General features: G+C 41.0%; 1 protein-coding gene across 6 annotated transcripts in view; it reads right to left on the reverse strand.

Annotated features, from left to right (window-relative positions):
• il1rapl1a (interleukin 1 receptor accessory protein-like 1a) overlaps positions 1 to 23228 on the reverse strand; it is a 279430-nt gene that overhangs the window by 56142 nt on the left and 200060 nt on the right. The gene's annotated exons all lie outside the window — the stretch shown is intronic.

The following is a 23228-nucleotide window of genomic DNA, read 5'->3' on the forward strand; positions in this document are numbered from 1 at the left end:
GATGCTAATCATCCATACGGTGGATGTCAGACCTGCTGCTGAAGTCCTTCCTCTGGGGAATGCCAGAACATGCAGCAGTTTTATTGTTGTTAAAAGCATTTGTGTGTTCTGCAAGGAAGGTTGTGCTCTTCAGGGTTGAGGGGTTAAGAGAACAGAAAGAGGGTGCTGTATGTACACGACTAAACAGTGACACCAGGGGAGAGAAATGGAGAGGCTGCTGTGTCTACATTTAGATGAGATGTTTTGATCATGAGGTACTCTGCTGCTCACAAAGATGAAAACAGTCTTTGCATTTGTCTTTAAAGTCTTTTATCCAGGGCAGGCTTTCTGAGCATGAGTGCTCTTTTTCAGTAATTCTTACCTCACACTCACATGTTCACACACATTCAAAGCTTGCTTTCTGAGCATTACTGAAAAACACTTATATACAAAAGATTGCTGGGGGGCATGCCCCAATAGCCTACTAGTTAAGATGCATGCCACGTAACCGCAACGTTCCAGGTTTGATTCTGGCAGCAGATCTTTGTTGCATGTCATTCCCTGTCTCTCTCTCTCCCCTCATTTCTTGTCATCTGTCCACTGTCGCTATCCAATAAAAATATATGTATAGAAAAAGGATGTCTGGGAGGTCTTTCACATATTGTCAAAAGCATCATAAAGAGAATTATTTACTGTAGCAATGGTGAGGTGGTGTAGAGATTAGGACAAACTGTATCAGAGTATTGTCGAGACTATTAAATACACAAAAGGGGCCAGAGTTCAAGAATAACTTGTTTAATATCCATGACGCATTTACTTATGTGTATTTTTTCTTGCATGTTTTGATAAAGCGCACCAAGCTTTGCTTTACGGCTGTGCCTCTGAAAGTCGAGACCAAACTGCAAAATACTGTACTTAATGTAAGGATATATTGTGCCCACATTCTGCCTGTCTATATGCACCCATTGGCAGTTTCTGTGCATGCATCCACTGCTGTCCAATTACTCCGCTCATGGAAATGTCATTATCATGAGTTGTAAACATCTGCCAGTGACGTGTAAGTTTTATTGTTAATACTAGCAGCAAGATTCCTAAAAAGTTTTGCAAATGCAAGGAAAGTTGATGAAAAGAACTGAATTCAAAAGAGAAATGTGCACTGATTCTCTCACAGTACAGCACTGAACCCATGTGCATTAACAGCAGCTGCTTGACCAAAGAACACTGGGATCAATGCCTCTAATCTGGAAGTCACACCTTTTGTGCCACAGTGCAAGGCCTTTTTGTCCCAATGTGTCAAACTACATACCATGTGTGTAGTTTTAGTTCAGTTTGAACAGACAGTTGAATGGGTTTTTTTGTTACATTATGGACAATTTATGACAATTGACACCATTTTTTTTTGCAGTGCTATGCCATCATATGAAAAAAACTGAGCCATGTTAAACTCATTACATTTCTCTGTTTGCAAACATGACACGTTTGATATTGTCACAGATTTCCTGTTCTGTAATAAAATCAGTACAATTAAAATGATTACAGTGCTTATGCGGCTGCAGATAAAGAGTTTACTGGAATAAAACAGGTTTGATATACAGTATATTGCCCTCTTATATGTGTACAGTGACATCAATGTATTTATTGATGGTAAAAACTCAATACATTACATTTTTACAGTAGGGTATGACCTTTGACCCGTGAGGTAAACACCAATCCCCCCCCACACACACACACAAACACACACACACACACACACACACACACACACACACACACACACACACACACAAAACCCCATTATTGAATAAAACAGGCTGTTCCTGACATCAGACTTTTCAGGCACATCTAATTATTTAGTGGTGAATCTGCAAAGGTGTTTTTTTAGGCCAGTTTGTAGCCCATTAAAATGTTTCCTCAGAGTGTCCTCCCAAGCCCTCTTCTTTAACCTCATTATAAGACCTCTCTAATAAGCTGTTTGAAAGCCCTACTCTGTTTATTCTTTATTTAGGAGGAATAAGTCTTTCTGCAAAGTGATGTGAAGTAAAGTGCGCGGTCTCGTCTGAAGTAAAGTGCGTGGTCTTGTAAAGTGCTCAGTTAAAGCCTGAATGATAATGTATTTAACAATTACTCAAGCTGTCAGAAAGAAGTGTTCATGTGAGGAGATGTAGACAAATGTTAATGTTTATTATGTGTTGGTCTGAAAAGAGCTTTTTGCTCAGATAAAGCACCTGCTGGTATGTAAATACTGACAGTGAAGCTCAGTGACATCTATAAGAGGGGCGGTCACGGGCTTTTAGGCACAACTGTTTGCACTGTTAATAGGTAATCACACAGCACAAATTACACAGGATACTGATACAATTTTAATTACATATCAAACTGCTATACATAATTACACAATGGGTGATCCTATAGCTAATTATGCATTGGGCAAACAAATGAGGACAAGCTGTGTATGAGAGCAGATGTGGTAAGGAGAAAACAGATAGGAAGCAGTGGAAAGAAAAGTAGAGCGGGTGAAATGAAGATAATGAAACAAGAGAGGATGGAAAGGAAAAATTGTAAAAACTAAAGTGAACCAGTTGAGAAACATGCCACCCCCACCCCCCCTCATTTTGGAATGCTTCACTTGCCTCTGAAAATCTCATTATCTTAATTACTACCCCTTTATGGGAAATACATCAATTATCATGATGCAGGGGGGCGAGGGGCACCATTAAAATCTAGAGGTTGTGGAAACAACTCCTAACACAGGAAATTCTGGTTTAAGCAAAAGTAGACATAAACAGGTTAATAAACATGCAAACACAACTTAATGTTAACTTAATGAAAGGTTGAGAGAGCATCATGAGAAAAGAAATGCATGTTTTTCGTCTCATATTCCTGAAAGACCCTCTTGATTATATGCTACATTTTAAAGGTTAGAATCAGGTTTTATTTCCACTCCTGTCTGTCTATCTGCTACTTTAAAAGACAAAGACAAACAAAAAAGAGATTTGGACTAAATATCAATGAAATATATCTCTTCGTGCAAGGAAAATTGTTGTGGTTGTGATGCTTGTGTGCTGGTTGCAAGTTCTAATTGCACCAGGCGCTGAGCAATATTCAACTCCTACGTTCTTAGGAAATGAAACCTTTAGGACAAAACTGTATAAGCATACACAAAATATTGGAGAAGCTGCAACTCTGCTTGTTAGAGAATTAGTTTAATTTAGCAAAACTCTCAACTGTGAATTGATACTGTGCAGGTATCAATCACCATGCAGGGCAGAGTCAATCAATGTCTACTGTGTGAATATGTGTCTTTAGGGGATCAGAATGGCCACGCTGGTATACTTATGCAAGTTTTATTCTCTGAGATCGATAATTCCTAATAAAACATTTAAGTCTGTATCCTCAGGGGCAATGTTTATTCTCTGCAGCAAATCGGGCTGAATTCATTTCAGAAGGTGACACGAGTATCTCTGTAAACTCTCAAACCACATGACAGTTAGGCTGAGTCCCTTAGCTTTGGAGGGATGCTACAGTATATGTAGAAAGTTAAGGAAGTTGTGACATATGAAGTAAAAAATGACAGAGCCTCTGCTTATGCCTAGTTGTGAGAAAAAATGTAGCAGGCTGTATGTATAAATCAATTGGCTGGGCTTTTGTTTTCAAAGCCTGAGATGCTTTGACACATGACAGTCTGTATGAAATTACTTCACTGCTTCACTGTATGTTTTAAGTGCTATTGAGGAGTGGATAAATCAAACTTTGTGTGTTTAAGTGTGTGTGCAGGCCTATATGCAGATATATTAGTACAGAGTGGGGCTCTGTGAATATAAGCTTTGTGATCAGTCATCCACAATGCCATTTCTGCTCACTGGACTTCCCCGATGGATTATTCTGGGTGACTGACTGTAGGGAAACAGCAAATTAATGAATTAAGGATGGAGCTGAGATACTTGGATCACAAGGCTTTTTTTTCTGTTAGTTGTCCCATTTGTGGGTATGTGGGATTTGCAAGAGAGAGATACGCTGTTGGCAATTTGGTGACAAAGATGAAAATAAGAACAAATCAAATGTATAAATTACTGCCATATTCAGTATATGGGCATGCAGTCACAAAGTGATGGACATTCACACACACATTCATGCATGGGCACACACACACATACAGCCACTGTCCCTTAGTCTCAGGAAATTGGCTCCCAAAGGTTTTTTAGTATTTTTACCAGCAAAGGCAGTGAAGCTGGAGAAGAAAATACAAGGATGGAGACTTGAGCAAACACAAAGTCCTTGTGAGTCGCCGGAGACTGCTAAGCTTGACTTGAGAAGTCTCAGTTCTCCTCTACGGCTGGCAGACTCCTATATTGTACTGAGGGAGATCACCATATATTAACAGTGACCTTCCTCTGTACAGTTGTCACCTTTGCGCCAGTTTCATTACATTCCTGATGGTGCAATAACCATCCTGTATGATTCCCTTATAAAGTCACCTCAGAGTATACAGAATTCAATTCCAGACCCAACCATTTCCCACATGAGAGGAGCCGAGTGGGGAGGTGGATGGTGTCATCCAGAGGAAGCTAATAAAAGCACATGTATTCATCCTAAACCACATCACGTCCCCCCCACTGTGCACCACTGTTGTGCTCTCTAAGAGCCTTGGCTCTGGCAAAGTTGAAATACGTCGTCATCAAAGCGAAAGGAGTGTGCTTTCTATCCCACAAATACGGCTAGACAGGTTAGTGCATCACAGTCACTGGCACCGTCAAATGGCTTTCATCTTGAAAAGTGGGAACCATTGGCCTCGTTTGACCATGCAGCCAGTCAAGCTTTTTCCAACTAAGCAGCCCTCTAACAGACTATGTGATTATGAAACATGGCAATGATCAAGCTGTTCAAAGTGGGATTCCAGCTGTGAGGCCTCAATAATCCATATCTTTGTGAAATAAGAAGAAAGAGGAAATTAAAATCAAGTGCCTGCATGTCAGCTCCTTCCTCTTTCCCTGAACATGTTAGTTAACCAGTGGCAACTCATTACCTAAGAAGTACTACATGGAGACCAATTAAAGACGAATTTCACTAAAGACGAAAGAGCATTAACTAAAAGGGAAAGATGAAGTGGGAGATTGATACAAAAATAGGGACAGTGACAGAGAAAGGGACAGACTGAGAAAATATGTTATTGATTGCTGGAGGTTTGCTCTGATTCTGCCCTCTCAGCAGTTGTGTGTGTACAATATATGTCTATGTGGTTGTACATGTGTGCCCGTGTGTGTGTGTGTGGGACCACAGAGCTTTGCCCCTTATAAATGCCATTGCTAGATCCAATAATCTTACCGGCGTCTTCTCGTACAGGAGAGCTCACCTGCAGGCTTCCCCTCCTCACAAACTTTAACAAGCCCTTCACAATAACTCAACATCAATTACCCAAAGTGTCTTCTTGAGTTGAGCTTCAAGTGGCTACAAAAACAAATGCTCAGGAGGTATGCTCCTCCACACAATATAATAATGCATTGTTCTCTACATAAAAAGCAACCTCATTGAGAGTGTCTTAATTAGTTTTTCTAGACTTAACTAGGATTATATTTTGCGCAGGTTGGTAGAATAAGTTGCATTGTACTGTCAGTAAGAGGTTCAATTAAGCAGTCACAGAATGTGAGAAGTGTTTGAAATGAACAAGGAGCATTTTTATGGGTCTATTGTTTACAGAATACTGAGCAGAAAGCAGGGATGCTGAGGCAGAGGGAAAAGAGGGTCAGAAGTGTCCTCGAGATATAATGGTCACCCCTGTGTATCAGAATTGAGGAGAAAAATGAAAACACTCCATGCAACACTTGTATGCGTATTCACAGACACATGCAGGTGTAATTCATCTTCAAATTTATGGGCCATACGGAGAAAAACAGTGAGACTTTAATGACTGATATTAGGCGGCTTTTGCTTTGCTGTTGATATAGCAACAATGATTTAGTTTCCAGATTTAATTGAATGAAAGGAGATATATCATGCTTTTTGTGATTTTTGTGATGTTATTTTTATACTGTTATGATATCGGATATCAATGTTTAACATGGTCAAAGGTCCAAAACTTGAGGTGAATATATATAAAAATGCTCCCTGAGAGTCAAAAGCTCAGGCTTCAGCCTGCTCTGAACACTCTATTTGCAAAGTTACCTCTACTTCATCCTTGTGTTGACATTAGATTGTTCGCGAATGCCCACAAACGGCTGTCTGTTCCATAGCCTCGGATTTGAACTTGAGCATGTATGGATGTATTTGAGAAGTTTATATTTCGAGTAAAGAATGAGAAAAAGAAGTGAAATCCTACTACTATTGCTTGTTGATGTCGGCCGAGACACAGTTCCCTGAATAAGCTGACCAGTCAGGAGGGGGGCCTTAAAGAGACAGAAGCTGAAACGGCCTGTTTCAGACAGAGGCTGAACCGAGGGGCTGTATTAAGTACCGGTATAAGATAAATAATGAGTTTTTTAACTGTAAATCTTGCAAAAAATATTCTAGCAAAGCCCCAGAATATAGATATAGACCTGGAAATGTGCTTGACATGTCCCCTTTAAATAAAAGTCTCTCTCTCTCTCTCTCTCTCTTACTGCTCCTTTCCATATGCACACAAACAACTTTCCCAATCATCCCTCCTTACAGTCTGAAGGGATCTGTGACACATATGGTGCTGTGCACTCTGTTGTGATACAGTATGACTGTTCCAGCCTTACAGTTGCCAGATGCTCTATTCAAAACAAGTTGCACATGGAGCAAAGACCAACATTCACAAGGAAGAGTTCAAACCATTTTATAATCTTTGAATGTTCCCATATAGTCCTACAACAAAGAAACCCCGAAGAATTCGACACAGTGAGCACAGGAGGTGTCTGTGTGCAAACTTGGCAAGTGAGAATGCACTTCTCTATGTTCAAAAGCCCTGCAAGTGTGTGCTTGAGCATGTGCACTCATGCGTGTTCATCTCAGTGTAATTTCAGAGAAGAAGGGCAACTACATCTGCCAAACAGAGAGCAAAAGACAGAGAGGAGGAAGGTGTGAAAGAGAAAGCATGCGCTGCACGTTTATGATCTTCACATGTGCCTGTGAGAATACATCAAAACGGAGCATGTGAGTATGTGTGCACCTGTGATGTCATTCAAAGTTCATGAATATGAGCATGAAGAAATGGCATACAGCAAATAGTGCAAGTATGTGTTTGTTTTATGAGCTGGCGCTGAACATTACATGCTTCTGGGAGCTTGGTTGGGTATGAAGTGGAAAAGGACAAGGTGAAGAAGAAACACAGGCACGGAGGAGTTCTTAAAGAAGACAGAGAGGGATGGCAGGGAAGAAAATAGAGAGGAGGAGGAGAACTTGATGAGGAGACGATCTTTGTATTTAGAGGCTAGCCTCGACAATACTGTTGATCAAGTATCGACATACAGTATCAACAATGTGTGTGGGTGCGGCTAAGCATAGTCTGCCTGTGCCCTCTCCAAACTGAACCGCTCACTCTTTTCATCTGTCTAAGACTCTGCTCTGTTCTTAACCTATCTCATTGAATCTAAGAGCGATATTTTTCCTTTCACTCCATCTCACCAAGAAGTATGTCGCTATCTCCCCCACTGTCGTCTATTCATCCTTTTGTCACTGACCCAGGTGTGGCCCCACCATACTCTTTTTTACCTTTCAGTAAACCTTGCCAGTTCTTTTCTTAGCTTCTTTTCTCTGCATTCAATCCAGCTTATGCTCCTGCTCTTCCCGGGCAGCATGTATGTATGTGTCTGTGCAGTGTGTCTTGGATAATATCTTTGTGAACTTTAATGTTCCCCAATGGGTAGAGTGTACACTGCACTACCACACCGTCCTTCCATTAGGGCTCAGCTCACACACAGCATGTACACATTCAATAATGCAGGTCAGTTCTTAACGTCTGCCTGTGTGCAACATCAGCCTACACCCTGGCTACCAGGTGTAGCAAACATTAGAAGCAAACATTTTCCCATCCTCTGGTAACACATGTAGGTTGCTCATCTTTGCAAACACACACACACACACACACACTCATACAGGTCGCACACCTTCCTGTCAGCCTCAGATAACAGAACCCTGTGGTGGAGTGATGATAAAGAAGCCATTCCTACTAAATAGTAAAGCAAAATGTACAATTAATACACCTGTGTGGGTGAGCTTATGCTGATAGGCTGTGGGGGGAATTGATAGAGGACACATGCGAGACAGAACAGAGAGACGTTTTCAGACATAGACAGATACTGACCATCAAAACATGCAGCAGCTACTCCGACAGTAGGCAATGACAGAGGATAAGCTCTCTAATCAGTGCCAATCTCTGCGGGCTGTTCAGACGGAAGCCCTAGTGGCTTGGTGTTACTCGGTCAGAGCAGGAGGACAAGGCCAACCCAGTCAATGCAGGAGAGAGCCAAAGCAGGTGGATACACACCTGAGGGGGGTGGGGGATTAACACAGTCCTGGCGCATTACAATCAGCATGCACAGCGTATAATCCCATTGGAAGGGTGTTTTCATGTGTGCGTCCCTTTTCTTTTTTGCCATGCTGTATACCACGCTTTTGGTCCATCCAGGTGTGTAAACACACTGGAAGTGCCAACAGGCTGCCTGAGGTGGCGCATACAGGTCTGATATTTACATGAAGCAACTGCGGAATAGAACAGATAGGCAGCCTGCAGAGTCACCTCACTGCCATCTGCTCCATCAGCTCCCTTTGACCCGTCTCCACACCAACCTCAGCAGTTTACCAAATCCACTGTTCCTCCTCATCTGTGTATAATAATGGGATGAATTTACACTATTATAAGAGACAAAAAATACTTGACATTACATTAATCTCACTGTGTATATAGTATATAAGATAATTTTGTGTTTTTTGCCAGCAGACGACATATATTGAGTGACAGGAAACACAGAGAGAGAGGTGTTCAAGCCTCGATATGATCCGGAGATGTCTCGATTACTGACTGTTCACTCTGCAAGACAATATTTCAGTGTCTACCCTGAGTTCAAATGCAGTAGCTAAAGAAATGCAAAGAGCTCTACCTGATGGAGGCATTGCAATACAACACTGTGCTTATGGGACAGACTATGTAGCTCTGTGTTTATGTCCTAAAATTTCTATTTCTGGACAGGAATGCAATAGACTGAGCTTAATGGAGACATGTTAGACAAATCTCAAATCTCCTTCATACTCATACTCGCTGGAAGTAGACAGAATATTAGAAATGGCTGAATGAGAATCATGCTGAATTTTGTATCCATGTGTAGACGTGTTTTTATTTAACACTACAAATCAATATTTTGGGCTAATCAGGTAGAATAGCATTCAATAATTAAAAAAGGGAACAAAGAGAATGTATTATTATTCCACCTGTGAAAATTGTTATTGAGAGAGCCGACTACCTCAGCAGACCTAATGATTTTTTTTTTTTACGTCTCCCTCAGAGCAGCTTAACTGTTAATTGGCACCCTGGTTCTTTTTCGATAGGGCAGACATGCACAATGGATTTTGCTCAGGTAAAACAGGTAGTGAGGGTAGAATAGCTGATGAGGACATGCAGACATCAGGAACCTTTCAGTTGAGTTCGAGTAGCTAAGGAGCAGGAATGGGGAAATAACTTGTCTTTTCAGGCTTATTTTTTACTATTTCAGCCAGTGCATAACTTCGAGGTGCTATGCCTCCGTCTGCAACACACACAGAAACAGTTAAAAACTGTTTCCACCCTGATGAGGAACCTGTGAGGTAGAAACTGGCTGCCGTTTTAACCAATATGCTTTTAAATAAGCTTTTAATATAACTCCTCTCCTTGCTGTGCTTAAAAGTGCCTGAAGAACGTTCTTTCTGTGACCAGTTCAAGAGTACCTTAAGGTTTCCTTGATTTATTGCATGTGAGTAAGAGTAAGCACTTGGCTTTTTCATATTTCTTTACATGCAGAAACTTCCGTGAGATACAGTAGTAATGTAATAACCCAAGGTAAGCCAAAACAGTCTTCTAGTAATCACCTGGAATTCAGAGCACTTTTTATGCTTTCTGTTCTCCATTCCACAGCAGTGAAATGTTTCATAAAGTAACTCTTACTTGCTGTGACTAGCTATAAAAAGCAGAAGAGAAGGTATTCTCACAGCCAGACACAGGCAAACACTCCTACCTAGCATAAGTGGCCCCAATAATGGCCAACACACTCCATCTCCTTGATGTTAGAGCCACTATAGTTTTTCTAGTCTGTGCCAAATTCTAATTAGAGATTCAGAAGTCTCATCTGAGATCATCAGCACTGTGCAACAAACAAAATGCAAACTTGCACACTCATTCCACTCAAAACTAAATACGCAATCATACATACATTAACATAGACATACATAAGCATATGTGCCAAAATAGACTCTGGCATACTACAGTATACAGACATAAACAAACATGTTGTTACACAAGCACTCTTACTGAAGAGCAGCCATCATTAGCATGACAGAGCCGGTGTCTCTGAGCTACATTTCACAAGCTGACTTAAATGAAGCCAGTCACATAACACAGTGCCAGGGTGAGATCTGCAAATCGTGTGTTTGTTTGCTTCCCCTGATATCAAAAGCCAAACGATGCTCTTCTCTCCCAGCCTTCTAAGACAGATGGAGATCATTAGCTTCTCTCACTCCTCTCTCTTTCTCTCTCTCTCCCATCTCTCTCTCACTACTTTCTCCAATCTGTCACATCTAAACCATGGGCGCTATTCCTCTCACCTTTTCACTCATCTCTCAACGGTCCCCCCCTCCCTGTTTGCCCCTCATTCACTGTCTCTGTCCATCCCCCTTTACACAGATTTATATCTAAAGGTTTCAAACTCCAGCAGAATCTTACAACTTTAACAAGTGCTTCATCACTCTTGTCAGAAGTAGTTACAGGAGTCATGACACACACTTCTCTAGACAGGAGGAATTGATGAGAAGCCATTAGAGTCCGCTGATCCAAGAGTGAATGGGAAGGCCTCCATCACTGCATACTTCTCCTCCTTGACATAGAAGCATGGACACCGGCAGTTCTTTAGACATGTGTCAGATGCACCATTTCTTCACTCACATGCACTATAACTACATATCTGTCTGTAGCGTTTTGAGTGGTACCCAATCAACTGGAGGAGATAAAAGCTACACCACTGTAAAAACATATCTGTGAATGGTACAGCATCTGCTAAGAATTGCCTGGTTGTAATCTACAAATCTGCCCAGGATGTGTAGAACCTACTATTTGTTAATGGATCTTGTCATTGATGGCATTATTAGAGGATGCGTGTGGCTAAATAAACACCACATAGTGTGGAGTGGCAGGGTTTATTGTTAGTATTGTAACAGTTTTTGCTATGTGCCTGTTTGCAGCAGTGTGGAGAAGTGTTAACAGAGCTCCCGCTGTCCCGTCTGCACTAGTGACCATCTGGACTGAATCCATCACTTCTTCCTGCACTTCCTTCATGGCCCCGACTCCTAATTTCTCATTATGACAGTGTGGTCATGGGACCAGCACGGAGGGGCCATATAGCCATAAGCCATACTCTCTAAGGTTTTAATGACTGGGTTTTATTGCTATAAATGAGGTTTAATTTTAAACACAATGCAGGAAAATACTGAAAAATATCCATAAAATAGTATTAATTCTAAGTTTTTGTTATTCTTTCATATTTGTCAGATTACATAGTGATATTTTGTCAAAAACAATTCCTCTTAAAAGCAAACTATCTTTGCAGTAGAAAAAACACCAGACAGAATTGTTTGATCCTCTGCTTTTTCAGACTGTTGAACTGCTGCTTTATACTCTTATTTATAGAATAGAGGCCCGACTGTCTGATAAGGCCAATTGTTGAACATCCTGCTTAGCTTTCATTAACAAATTCTGCACTCTGATTTGTGATTTGTTACTCTAAAAACATTTTGCTACAAAGCTGAAAGGAAAGCTGCCATTTTAGCATTAAACATAATTGGAGGAGACCACTGCAGCTAAAGAGTTGATCCAGTTATATTGCTATAATAATGGCACTTCAAGGTCAGACTTTATTATTTGGCTACGACAGTGGTGTGTTAGCGTTAATGAGGCTTGAAGAAGGCATCTTCATTTAAGTGCACACAGGCAGATACAGACAAACATGCTAAAAAAACCTCAGTTCCTGCCGGTGTTTTTTCTAAGAAAGGTGCGTAGACCCTTGTACCTCTCAGAAAACCTCCCCAGTTCTGTTATTAGCCCCTGCTCTTCTCAGTTTGACCCACTATCTACAGTATGTAATGGGTCCATACAAATATCAGCCTCCACATGTATGCTCGGGTGCATACAAGCAACACAAGTGCAGTGGACCAATAGCCACCCTCTTGCCAGTATTTTACATTGAATCCTAAGCTAATAAAAGTAGAGGAGCTGATTGAGAGCTTTGACCTCCCTGGAGGTTGGAGAGGTTAAACGGTTTCAGGGCTGGGCTCTTTTTTTTCTCTGCTTTTAAAAGCCTGACATGTTCCCTGCAGGATGTCTGACCTTCTTTGACCACAAATCAAGCAGCAATTATTACCCTACAGAAAAAAAAAACTCCACTCACATACACACAGTGTACACAAACACACACACACTGTACACTCAGACCAAGTGCTGCTGTGTGCACCAGAAACAAAAAAGGTGAGGTAATATAGACCTAGTTGTGAAAGAGGCAAAGTAATCTCAGGAAAAGTAGTATGAGGTGGAATGACAAGTAGAAAGAACATGAGATGTGAACAAAGAAGATGTTAACTATGATGGTGACATACTCTTTAAAGACAGAGGCTTCTTAAATCTACACTCTTGACACATTATCCCTCAAAAGGTTGAATTTAGGATTTGTTTTGTACACTATTATTAGTTTTTCTTCATATCCTTTCAATTTTTGTTACTTGATTTTATTTTTATTTAGTTTATTTTTATTTAGTTTGTTATTTTCTTCTTTTCCTTTTGAGGTTTTGTCTGTGTATCATATTGCGTTAAAATTTTCCTGTGATTGATTGTTGCTTTCTGAAGATGTATATATGGTTACCTGGGGTTACAGCCAATGGCTTTTCAGTTGAGTCACCTGTTGGAGATCACCATCATTTTAAGATAAGAATCTACTGTATATAATGTGGTGTTTGTACTGTTTGTGCCTGAAAAAGACCTGAATAATCTAAATATTGCACAGCAACAGTAAATAACGATAAACCTTCGGAGAGCAAAGAACAGAGTGCAGATTCTTCTTTTTCATCCTATTTGGGCTCATCAGCGTAATTCTGAAAATCCAATAATGAAGTGATGGGCTGTGCTATTCCACATTCAGTCCACTTCACAATGTCTGGGATATTGTGAGTGCAAAGACAATTAAATGGACTAAAAGTGGTTTATCGTCCTCTATCCAAATATATTCATTGGCAAGAGAAAGCACTGGAGAGTGGAGGTTTGAGTGGCAGACATGTTTGGCTGTTTTATTCTATGGCAGTGTGTTCACTGGTGTCTCATAAATAAGGCAAGTCTCAGAGGGCTGGAGAGCCCTCCTAAGCCACCGCTTTGTTTCAAGACAAAGCCCCTTTTTATTCCACTCGGAATAACTTGTCACAACACAGCCGAACCCAAGGTGCCACCTTATCAATTTCCATGGCAACAGGGTTGGTGGCATTGGCAAATGTCTGTTGTGTGGGGTGGAAATTCACTTCAGATTCAGATGAAACAACTTTTTTTTTTTTTTTTTCATTTAAAATGAAAAACTATCTAGCATTGCTACATTTTTTGTATTTAAGTATTGACAGAAGGAATGAGCAGAATGATCATATAACACATATAACAAAAACAGAACAAAAATCACAACAAAATCATTGATACCGTGAAGCATCAGCTCCAAAGCAAACATGACTCCAATCTACCCCATTAAAGATTGCATATGAAATCCCAGGATTTTCTCTTAAACTTCACTCAACAGTACTGTGGTATTAGCACTCTTTACAACCTTTGTGCTCAGATAAAAGGGAATAAGAAAGCAAATGCTCGGCAGCCACTCAAGTTATGTTGCACAAAGACGCAAAACCAGCGCATCACAGGACGAAGAGGCTCGGGAGAATGTAACGATATCTGCGTTATTTGCATTTTGGATACAACTACTTGTTAACTTCAAAGAATAGGAGCAGAGGGAAACACAGAGGGTTTGACAGTAATGACTAATCAGGGACCAGCGATACAAAGCGGGCCTCTTCACAGGGAGCCTTTGATGCAGGTGAATCACATCCTAAACATACTTATTAGCAAGAGTGGGGGGAAGAGCGTGAGGGAGGAAGGGTGAAAAGAGAGGGTGGGGGGGGGGAGAAATTTGTTCCGCACGTTAGCTGGCATGCTTGGGTGCACGAGAACAGAAGGTTGGCATAATGAATTTTGGCGTACAAGCGGCTGTTAATGAAATAAAGAACCCCACCCCGACAGAGGTGCGAATGTGTGTGTGTGCTGGAGTAGGTAAGCGTGTGTGCAAAAGAGAGAAAGAGGGCATGACGTTAGAGAAGTGAGGAGAGAGGAAGAGATGGTTGAGAGCTGAGAGGGATTTTTTTTTTTTTTTTTACTACGTATGAGCAAGTATTTTGTAGTTGTGTGTGCACTTGCATGACTTTCCAAAGGAAAAAAAAAGATTGTTCCCTTTAGCACTGTTTTGGTTACTTATTTTAGTCAGAGCTGCATAATACAGAAATAATCTGGGACTTCCATGTTAATTGTGTCTCTTTATAATCCTTTGCTTCCCAGTGGTGACTGTGTGAAGAAGTCTATGGAGAAAAGAGACCGCTACAACACAAGATACTGGACTTGTGTTTGGCTGACATAGCAGAGGAATTTTTTATATGGTACTATCACAGACAGGTTCACAAAAGAACACTTTCAAGTTGACCTTTATCAAATTTTATCACTTTACTCTCAGGAGAAGCACAAGTATCATAAACTAGCCAGCTTTGTAGTGGGTCAATTCATAAATCAAAGCTTTTTGCTGAAACAACATAAAACACATCATATTGGAACACATTAACCCTGATCTTTCTTCGCGTCGGTGATTGCTAAATGCCAGCAGACATTCTGTTTAAACTGTTGTATATTGTATAATCGCTAATCATCACCCAATAAAACATGGACAAAAAAAGCATGAGGTATAAGTCTATATGTAAGTGACACAGTATGTTCTCAGCAGGCCAGGTGGTGGATGAGACTCTGATGTGATTTCTGAAGCCTCTGAAGACAGTCTGTCCCCACCCTCTCAACACGGGTTGCCTAATTGAGTGTTAATTTGGTGCTAATTATGTAACATGCTATCCCAGTGAGACGCCCCAGATGCCACGAGACGAAGGCGTGTGGAAGAGTGTGCAGAATAGCAAAGCAAAGCATTTAGGGATACAGTATGTGGCGCCCTGTCTGCATCTGCTCCCTAAACCTGATGAGTCACAATGCCAATAAAGCACACATCCTGCATTACGGTAAGACACAGTCAATCAAGTCAAACTCTCGGAAATAAGGCCATGATCACATGACCCACAACTGATTGTTAAACAAATACTCCTCTATACAAGCAAGACTCTTTGAATTAATCATTCAACAAACATTTCGAAGTGAAAGTTTGGCCCCTGCATTACAAATTAAACAGATATTTTACCGTGAAAGTAATTAACATTGAAGCTGAGCTACTTCTCTGCAGCTAGTAAGTGGTAGGGCCAGGGACAGTGCTGTGGCACTGAAGCTCTCTTCTCCCTCTGCTCCTCAACATAAATATAACATGATTATGAGGAAGAGCTCTCTGCTCTTTTATTTATCAGACTCACAGAGTCTTACACAACATACACTGTAGAATACTCCGCATGGACACCAGAGGGGGGTATTAGGATTTAGCTTATTACATGAGAGTGCATATTTGTGTGCATACACTTAAATGTGTGTGTGTGTGTGTGTGTGAAGCAGAAACACAGCATGACACTTCCGTTACAGGATAAGGTTATCGTTTTCTATATTTTTATTATTGTCAACAAAGAAAAAAGTAAAGCCAACAATGCTTTCTGACTTCTCTGTCTGTGGCTCTCAGCCCCAAGCCAATTTGTTCCAACTGAAGATGTAAGTCTTTAAAAAAAAAGGTCATAATGATGGCTGGAAGCTGTACTACAACAATACTGATGTAGGAGCATACACTTCTGTAATATTTCTGTAATATAGATACGTAAGTCATGTCTTTATTATATCAAACCCACCTGGAGAGAAAAAACGATATTGACGTTTTTTCTCCTGATGGGTCAGAGAGACAGGCAGAGAGCACATCACTTGCTTTACTTGTGAATGCTGTAATGGTGAGGGAGATGACTGTAGTCAGTTCAACACTGACTGAACTCAGCAATCCCTCATTCAGCGCAGGGCCTTTTCTGCATTCACAAATAGATTTCAATTCTTGTCTAATTAAAAAGGAAAGCCTTTTTCCCCTGAAAGGCTCCCAGAGCTATATTGAGGGGTGGAGAGGTCGCCTGGAATCCATCAGATGTGATGCAGTTAATCAGAATAAAGCCTGCTCCAGTGCACTGCTAAACAACAACTGCAGGAAGGGATCCAACCCTCACACTGCACCACACTGGGATTCAAACCCATGTAAGCATGTAGGCATGATGCCTACAGTATTGTCCAGCTTATTCAGAAAAACTACAATAGCTGACAGTTTCTTTAATCTCTCTAAAATTGGTAATTAGAAGGATTTAAAAATAACCACAGAGACAGATGGAGAGAGCAACGTGGTGAGCGAGAGGAAGGTAAGGGTTTGTCGGAGAGAATATAAAGAAAATGAGAGGACAGGGATAGAACCCTCGCCCATAGTAATTACCTGCCTCTACTTCCTATCATTCTGAGTGACAACAAAAGAAGAAGAGAGAGGGGAGAGATAGGTGATAAAAAGGTGAGCACATACAGTGAGAGAAAAACCTGTATGACGCTTGTGACACCCACATCACTCTGCAGCAAACTGGCAAGTCTAATAAACGCTGACTCAACCTGCTTTAAACACATTCTGCCTTTTTCTTTGTTTCACATACACTTATGATTGAGGTACAGTAGGCATTCAGTAATCTGATCTTGAGCTAGCAGGGAGCAGAGGTGGTCATGGAGACAACAACGAGTCACAAGAGACATTTCCTGTCGTTAAGCATCTGAGTAGCTAGAAAAAAATGTGAGTGTAATCACAGTAAGGTGAATGTGACAATCAGACACATTCATCAACATGATCTCACCCACATCATCAGCCTACATATCTGCTGGCCACCTGTAGCTTGGCTACCCATCACTCAATCTACCATCATCTCATCCATCTTTTTCTTGCTTTAGATCAACCAGCTCTTCTTTGGCTGTGTGTCCAAAGCGGCAACCGGCTTCAGGGAGGAACAGGTGGAACAGAAACTCTGCCATTCACTTGCAGGCATGCCTGGATGCGCACATACAGTGCACAAACAGGTATGCATTTACAGCAATGCACAGGTGCAGAGTGATGGACACCCCCCACACACACACGCAGACTTACAGTATAGGCATAGGCACAAGCAAAGGTACAGACAGCAAACCATTCTCATACATACACACACACACTGCAAGCAAACTGTATATGCTGACATTGGCTTCTTGGACAGCCTCCCTAACTGTGCAGGGATGCCAGATGAGGAGAGAAAGAGAGAGCAAGAGCAGCAGCAATGCTGCTGTAAAGACATCATTTCCATTGTGTACCAGGGAAAGTGGTGGCAACACAAAATGGTAATGACAGTTAAGGCGTTTAGTCATGGACTCACTGGAAGAAACTGAATAGAAAAAAAAACTCATTTTGACATAACCACCATTCTCTGAGGCACCGCTTTTGGGTCCAAAACAACTATAATGTAGAGGGACATACACACTGTATACCATTCAGTGCACCTGAAGACAGTGGGCAGGATAACACAGAAACACATGAATAAGCAGTCACCACAGGGGCAAGTTAATATTAGTGTTACTGAGATCTCTTTTTTGTCTCCACCCCAGGGCTGAGAGGCTTTGACTGCACACTATATGTATGATTTAGAGTATTGAGTGACAAGGAAAGAGTGAGGGTTGCATCAACCTTATGAAGCTCTGTAATTCTACAGGAAGGAGCTGGGGGTGGAGACATACGTAGAGACAGACACACACAGAGAGAATGGGAGAAGGAGGCAGATTATGTCAGACATTGGTTGTACATGAACCTTGAGTATAGTTGTCTGATTTAGTTTGGTTTGTGTTATGCTGACTGGAGAAACAATTTCTGAGGACAGGGAAGGGAATCATTTTATTCCTATGTCTTTACGCTCTTTGTATAACATTCACATAGTGTAGATGTGCACACATACATTTGTACACATATCCCTAAAGTGTGTGCAAATTACTGTATGCTTACAGACTCTCACACACCTATTGAAACCGTTCATTAATTTGGACTCTGAGGATTTGCCCAAGACTGTGTCCATTGGTGCTCTGTGGCTGGGATGTGTAACAATCTCTCTATTTTCTGTGACTGTCCCCTGTGGTTGTTAATGGTCACCTTCTTATCTTTTAATTGGAAGGAGGTTGTTCTTTTCTTAAGGACACTGTATGATGAGATGGTTATTTAGGGCCCCCTAACTGAACTTCAGCCTTTTCATTTCCCACCATGAGAACCATACTGCAGCTGGCCCTGTTCTGATTATAACAGAACTGTGAGCAAATTTCTTCTGTTGAGGCGACGCCTACAGACCCAAAGTTAGGTGCTCACTGTCTGTTGGGGCGATGGGGAAAAGAGAGGAGGAGAGGAGAGGAGAGGAGAGGAGAGGAGGGGAGAGGAGAGGAGGGGAGAGGAGAGGAGAGGAGGATGTCTGCAGGATGTAAGGGGCCAATTACCACTGGATTGCTGGCAAGGAGAACAGGGATTGCAGAGAGATCAGAGAAACAAAGGCCATAACATGATCAGTGTCAAAACGGCCAACATATACTGTAAATTCATTAGTGAAGTGAAGGAGGAAGACAGGCAGAGAATGAGAGTAAAACCATTAATGTAAGTACAAGGTGTTATACTGTAGTCAACAAGCTCACCCACAAAATTCCAACACAACGGGCCTCATTCACTAATAGTGCATAGAAATGAACAGGCTGCTGGTTAACCAGCTGCATATATCACGGCCGGATCTGATGGGGGAAATGAATCAGTGTCATATTCCAATATGGAAACTCCGATATATAAGCTATTGTCATCTAAAAGTGGGAACAGGAACATTTTAATATATTAATAATTTCATTACATTTATGATGATGATTTATAGATTACAATGTCTTAGTTTTTAATCTTATAATTAGTTAATAAATTGTGTATTAGCAATTTCACACTTTTAAATGTTGTATATTTAGGTCCAATCATTTTTTAAATAATTGTGGTTCTAATACACTGTTTACATTAAATAAATATTGACTATATAATTTTTTAAGACCGTGAGACATTTATGATTTGTGCCTATGCATAGTCTAAGGTAGCTCTAAAGTTGTTCACAAAATAAGAACAAATTCAGATAAGAACATCTTGATGAATCCAAGATTTGTGCTTAAAACATTTGTATTTACTGTTTAAGCACAGAATGAATGAGACTCAATGTGACCATTAGTGCTAGAGTAGCTGCTGTGTTTTAAAATGGGACTGTATGAAACAGCTCCAACATTGCTTGAAGGTACAAAATTTTACAGTAATTCATGCATATACTTTAAATATCGTGTTCATCATTATCCCAGCGTGAAGATAAAAAGGACCTTGTCTTTCAGAACAGGAACTGGACACAAAATGGAAGCAAAATTATAGCTTACAGTAGCTGCTTGAACATAGATTGTAATGTGTAGGTTGCATACAGAGAGGGAGAGAGAGATGATTGAAAGCAAAGTGCTGCACTAACATGAGTGATTTATGTCAGGAGGAGAATACATGGTAAAAAAGCTTTTTTTCCTATTGCCACAGCACAAGTAATACTGGTAAAATATTTTGCTGTAAGGTCTAGGCTAGGAGATACAATCACCACTAAGCTCTCCGGTTGTACCAGCAACTGACAGGCCACAGCATACGATGTGCAACATACACGGAATATTTTCAGTTGCCAACAACAAGACGGGATGCAAGAACCCCTGTGAACTCGATCAGCATTCTGCTGTTGCTCCATTCGTTCACCTGCAGTGTTGCTTGCACTGGCAGCCTTGTTGGGGGCCAGCCCGCATACAGCAACTGAACAAATATACTTCAAGGATGAGGGCAATCATTTATTGTCCATCACGCTCCCAACGAAAAGTTTTGCCTTCACCTGCAGCATGACACTCTCAAGTGTCCATATCTCTACTCTCCTCCCTGGTGTCTGCACTCTGACAAGCTCATATTAGGTAAGACGCGCCTTCTTGAAGCTTGGCAACCAAGCAAAAATGACAAATGACAACCTGTGACTGTGAAACTACTCACCACATGAGCTGTCCACCGCCATAAGGAGCAGACTTATAAAGGCAGTACTCATGAAAACGTTTGTCAAGGCCTAGCTATATTTGATACTGCATATACCTGAAGAGTTCCATACATTTTAAACAGCAAAATACTTTAATTCTCATGGAAGATACAGAGCGGCTGAAGTTTTTGATTAAGAGGATCTCCAATTGTTTTCCATCCCATAAAATTTGTGCCCTTGTCCTCATCAGATGATCTTGTTTTCAAAAGAACTAACTAATAACTTATTTCTGTGAAGGTGGATTGAATAATACAAAGCATATGAATGGGCATCTAATTAGACAAAATAAAGAAATGTTTTAAAATATAAGAGAGACCATTATGCTTTAGTTTTATATTATTGTTTAAGTGAATTTGCAGGGCCTGATCTCATGCAAAAGAATCAAAGTATTCCTTGAATCAATTCTGGGAATTTGAAGAAGATGGAGAGTTGAGACCTGAGGAACATGCTGGACTGATATAAAAACTGTTGACCAGGCCACTTAGAGCTCTATAGAGCAGAAGCAGCATCTCAAAGCCCATTTTTAAAGAACAATTAGCCAGTGAAAATATTATAAAATAATAAAATATTATTAATATTATTATATAAAATTATTGAGTTTTTCAGTTCTATAGATATGAATAAACTAAAACTGTTGATTGGCTATTATAGGAAGACCAGTACAAACGACATGGCAATAATCTGTGTTTCAGAATCCAACTGGAATACAAAACATTGTATTTTTGAAATATTTCTAAAAAGGATGGAGGGCCACTTTGGTTCTTCCTCAGTGGTTCTGAGCCTCTGACCGTTTGCACCCAGCACTAGAATTTCAGTCTTTTAGCTTGTTAAAGCTGGAGTGCGGGACTTTTATCTCCCCCTTCTGGCAGTGAGAGTTATTACAAAAACACTTTGCTTACGTCCTAGGCTCCACCGTAGATTACTCGCTATTCTCAGGCTGTAAAACACTGGATAAATTGTTTTAAGCATCACACAACCCCCATGAAACGATTCGTTTCACTATCAGAATTTGATCCATTCAGTCACTTATAACATTTGGAAAGCCTAGAAGAGCCACATGATTAAATGATTTTATCCACATTCAAGTTAGCAGAGGACTAACCGGAAGGTAGCCGCTCAGACGGTGGAAGTCTCTGGTGTGCATGCTCTGCCCATAAAGCAGTATGCATTCATCCAGCCAGCGGGGGAATGTCACCTCTGACACCAGATTTAAAAACTCTGTGTACTGTGAAATACAAGGAGATTTAGCTGGGGGTGATAGGATTGTGAGAACTCATTTGGTAAGGGCCTGAATGTAACGGATGTTCATCTATATGTAAAAGTTCTGCACTGCAGGTTTAACTGCAGGAAGTTTTGTGGCATGCAGAAATGAACGTACTTCAAGCTGTTGAGTATGTAGAGGCTAAATATCTCATCTCAACAGCCTCAGAAATATCGGTATGTCTTTTCCAGATGTGCATTCCCAGCCACCGAAAAATGCCATTTACTTACTAACCTACACTTCAAAAAGCTTCAAAAGACAGAATTATGATTTTAATTTCACTCCTGCTCTGGTACCGGCCCTATGGACCTAGATAATGATAATAACCAGAGACTGAGGGTGTGTGCGTGGGTGGAGTGGGGTAGGTCAGGCTAGATTAATTGTGGAGGATGTAAATTTCATTCGTCACATGCAGATTGATGTCAATTTTAATTGAATTAAAACAATGTGAACCCTGGCCTGCTTAGAGTCTAGGAGGACAGCTGATGAATAGTGATGAAGTGAGTTGGAGAACAAGAGCAGGGGAGTGGTGAAGGAGAGGGGGAGGAGAGGTTAGGGGTGAGAAAGAGAGACAGAGAGAGATTAGTTAATGACGAGAGTGATCATTGACCCTAAACTAATGAGCCATTCTGCTCCACCCTATTCTGGTAATAACACAATTTCACGAGTAACTCAGCTGCTCAGTGAATTCATAGGTTTTAAAAGCGTGCGGATCAACACGTCACATAGATATCCTTGGTAATCTCATGCCAGACTATATGCAGGACATACTGGATGCTGAAACAGTACAGACAGTACTGCACATCTCACACATATCAAGTGCTTTTACAGTGTGTGCACCAGCCTCTCACGGGTGGGATTAACGTACATATGTGTGTACAGGTGCTTATATGTGTGTAGGAGGAGTCAGGAAAAGTCAACTGCTGGAGTAACACTTATCTCAGGTGTGATTTTATCATCTTCTCCCTGAGGACATGTAACTGAGGACGACAAGGCCGGCACACTGCAGGCGGCACAACGTATTCACGCAAGACCCGAGCATATAGACCGAGAGATGGAAACAGTTTCAGTTGAGAGCAAACCCATCTCATTTTCTCACCCCCACGCCTCTTATCTTGCCCCACTCATTTCTCTTCTCCCCGCTCTCCAGGATAATATCAGCACTAATCGCTGCTTCTCCATCCATCTGTCCATCTTCAGCTTGATAGATGGGGCGGGAGAACAGACTGTGGAGGTGGATACCAAAGTCTTCTTTCCTTGTGTCTCTGCTGACTGCTTCTGCCTTCGTACTCTCCCACATACGCCAGGTGAAAGTCAAGCTACGGCCAAAATAAATAAATAAATCGCACAAAGACATGCGCACGGTCCCACTCACGCGTGCACACAGGCCGTAACATTTTATAAGGTTGTGAAGTATGCATGCTTTTGAAGGTGACCTTAT

The sequence above is a fragment of the Thunnus thynnus genome, chromosome 11, assembly GCF_963924715.1.
Source record: "Thunnus thynnus chromosome 11, fThuThy2.1, whole genome shotgun sequence".
Lineage (NCBI taxonomy): Eukaryota > Metazoa > Chordata > Actinopteri > Scombriformes > Scombridae > Thunnus > Thunnus thynnus.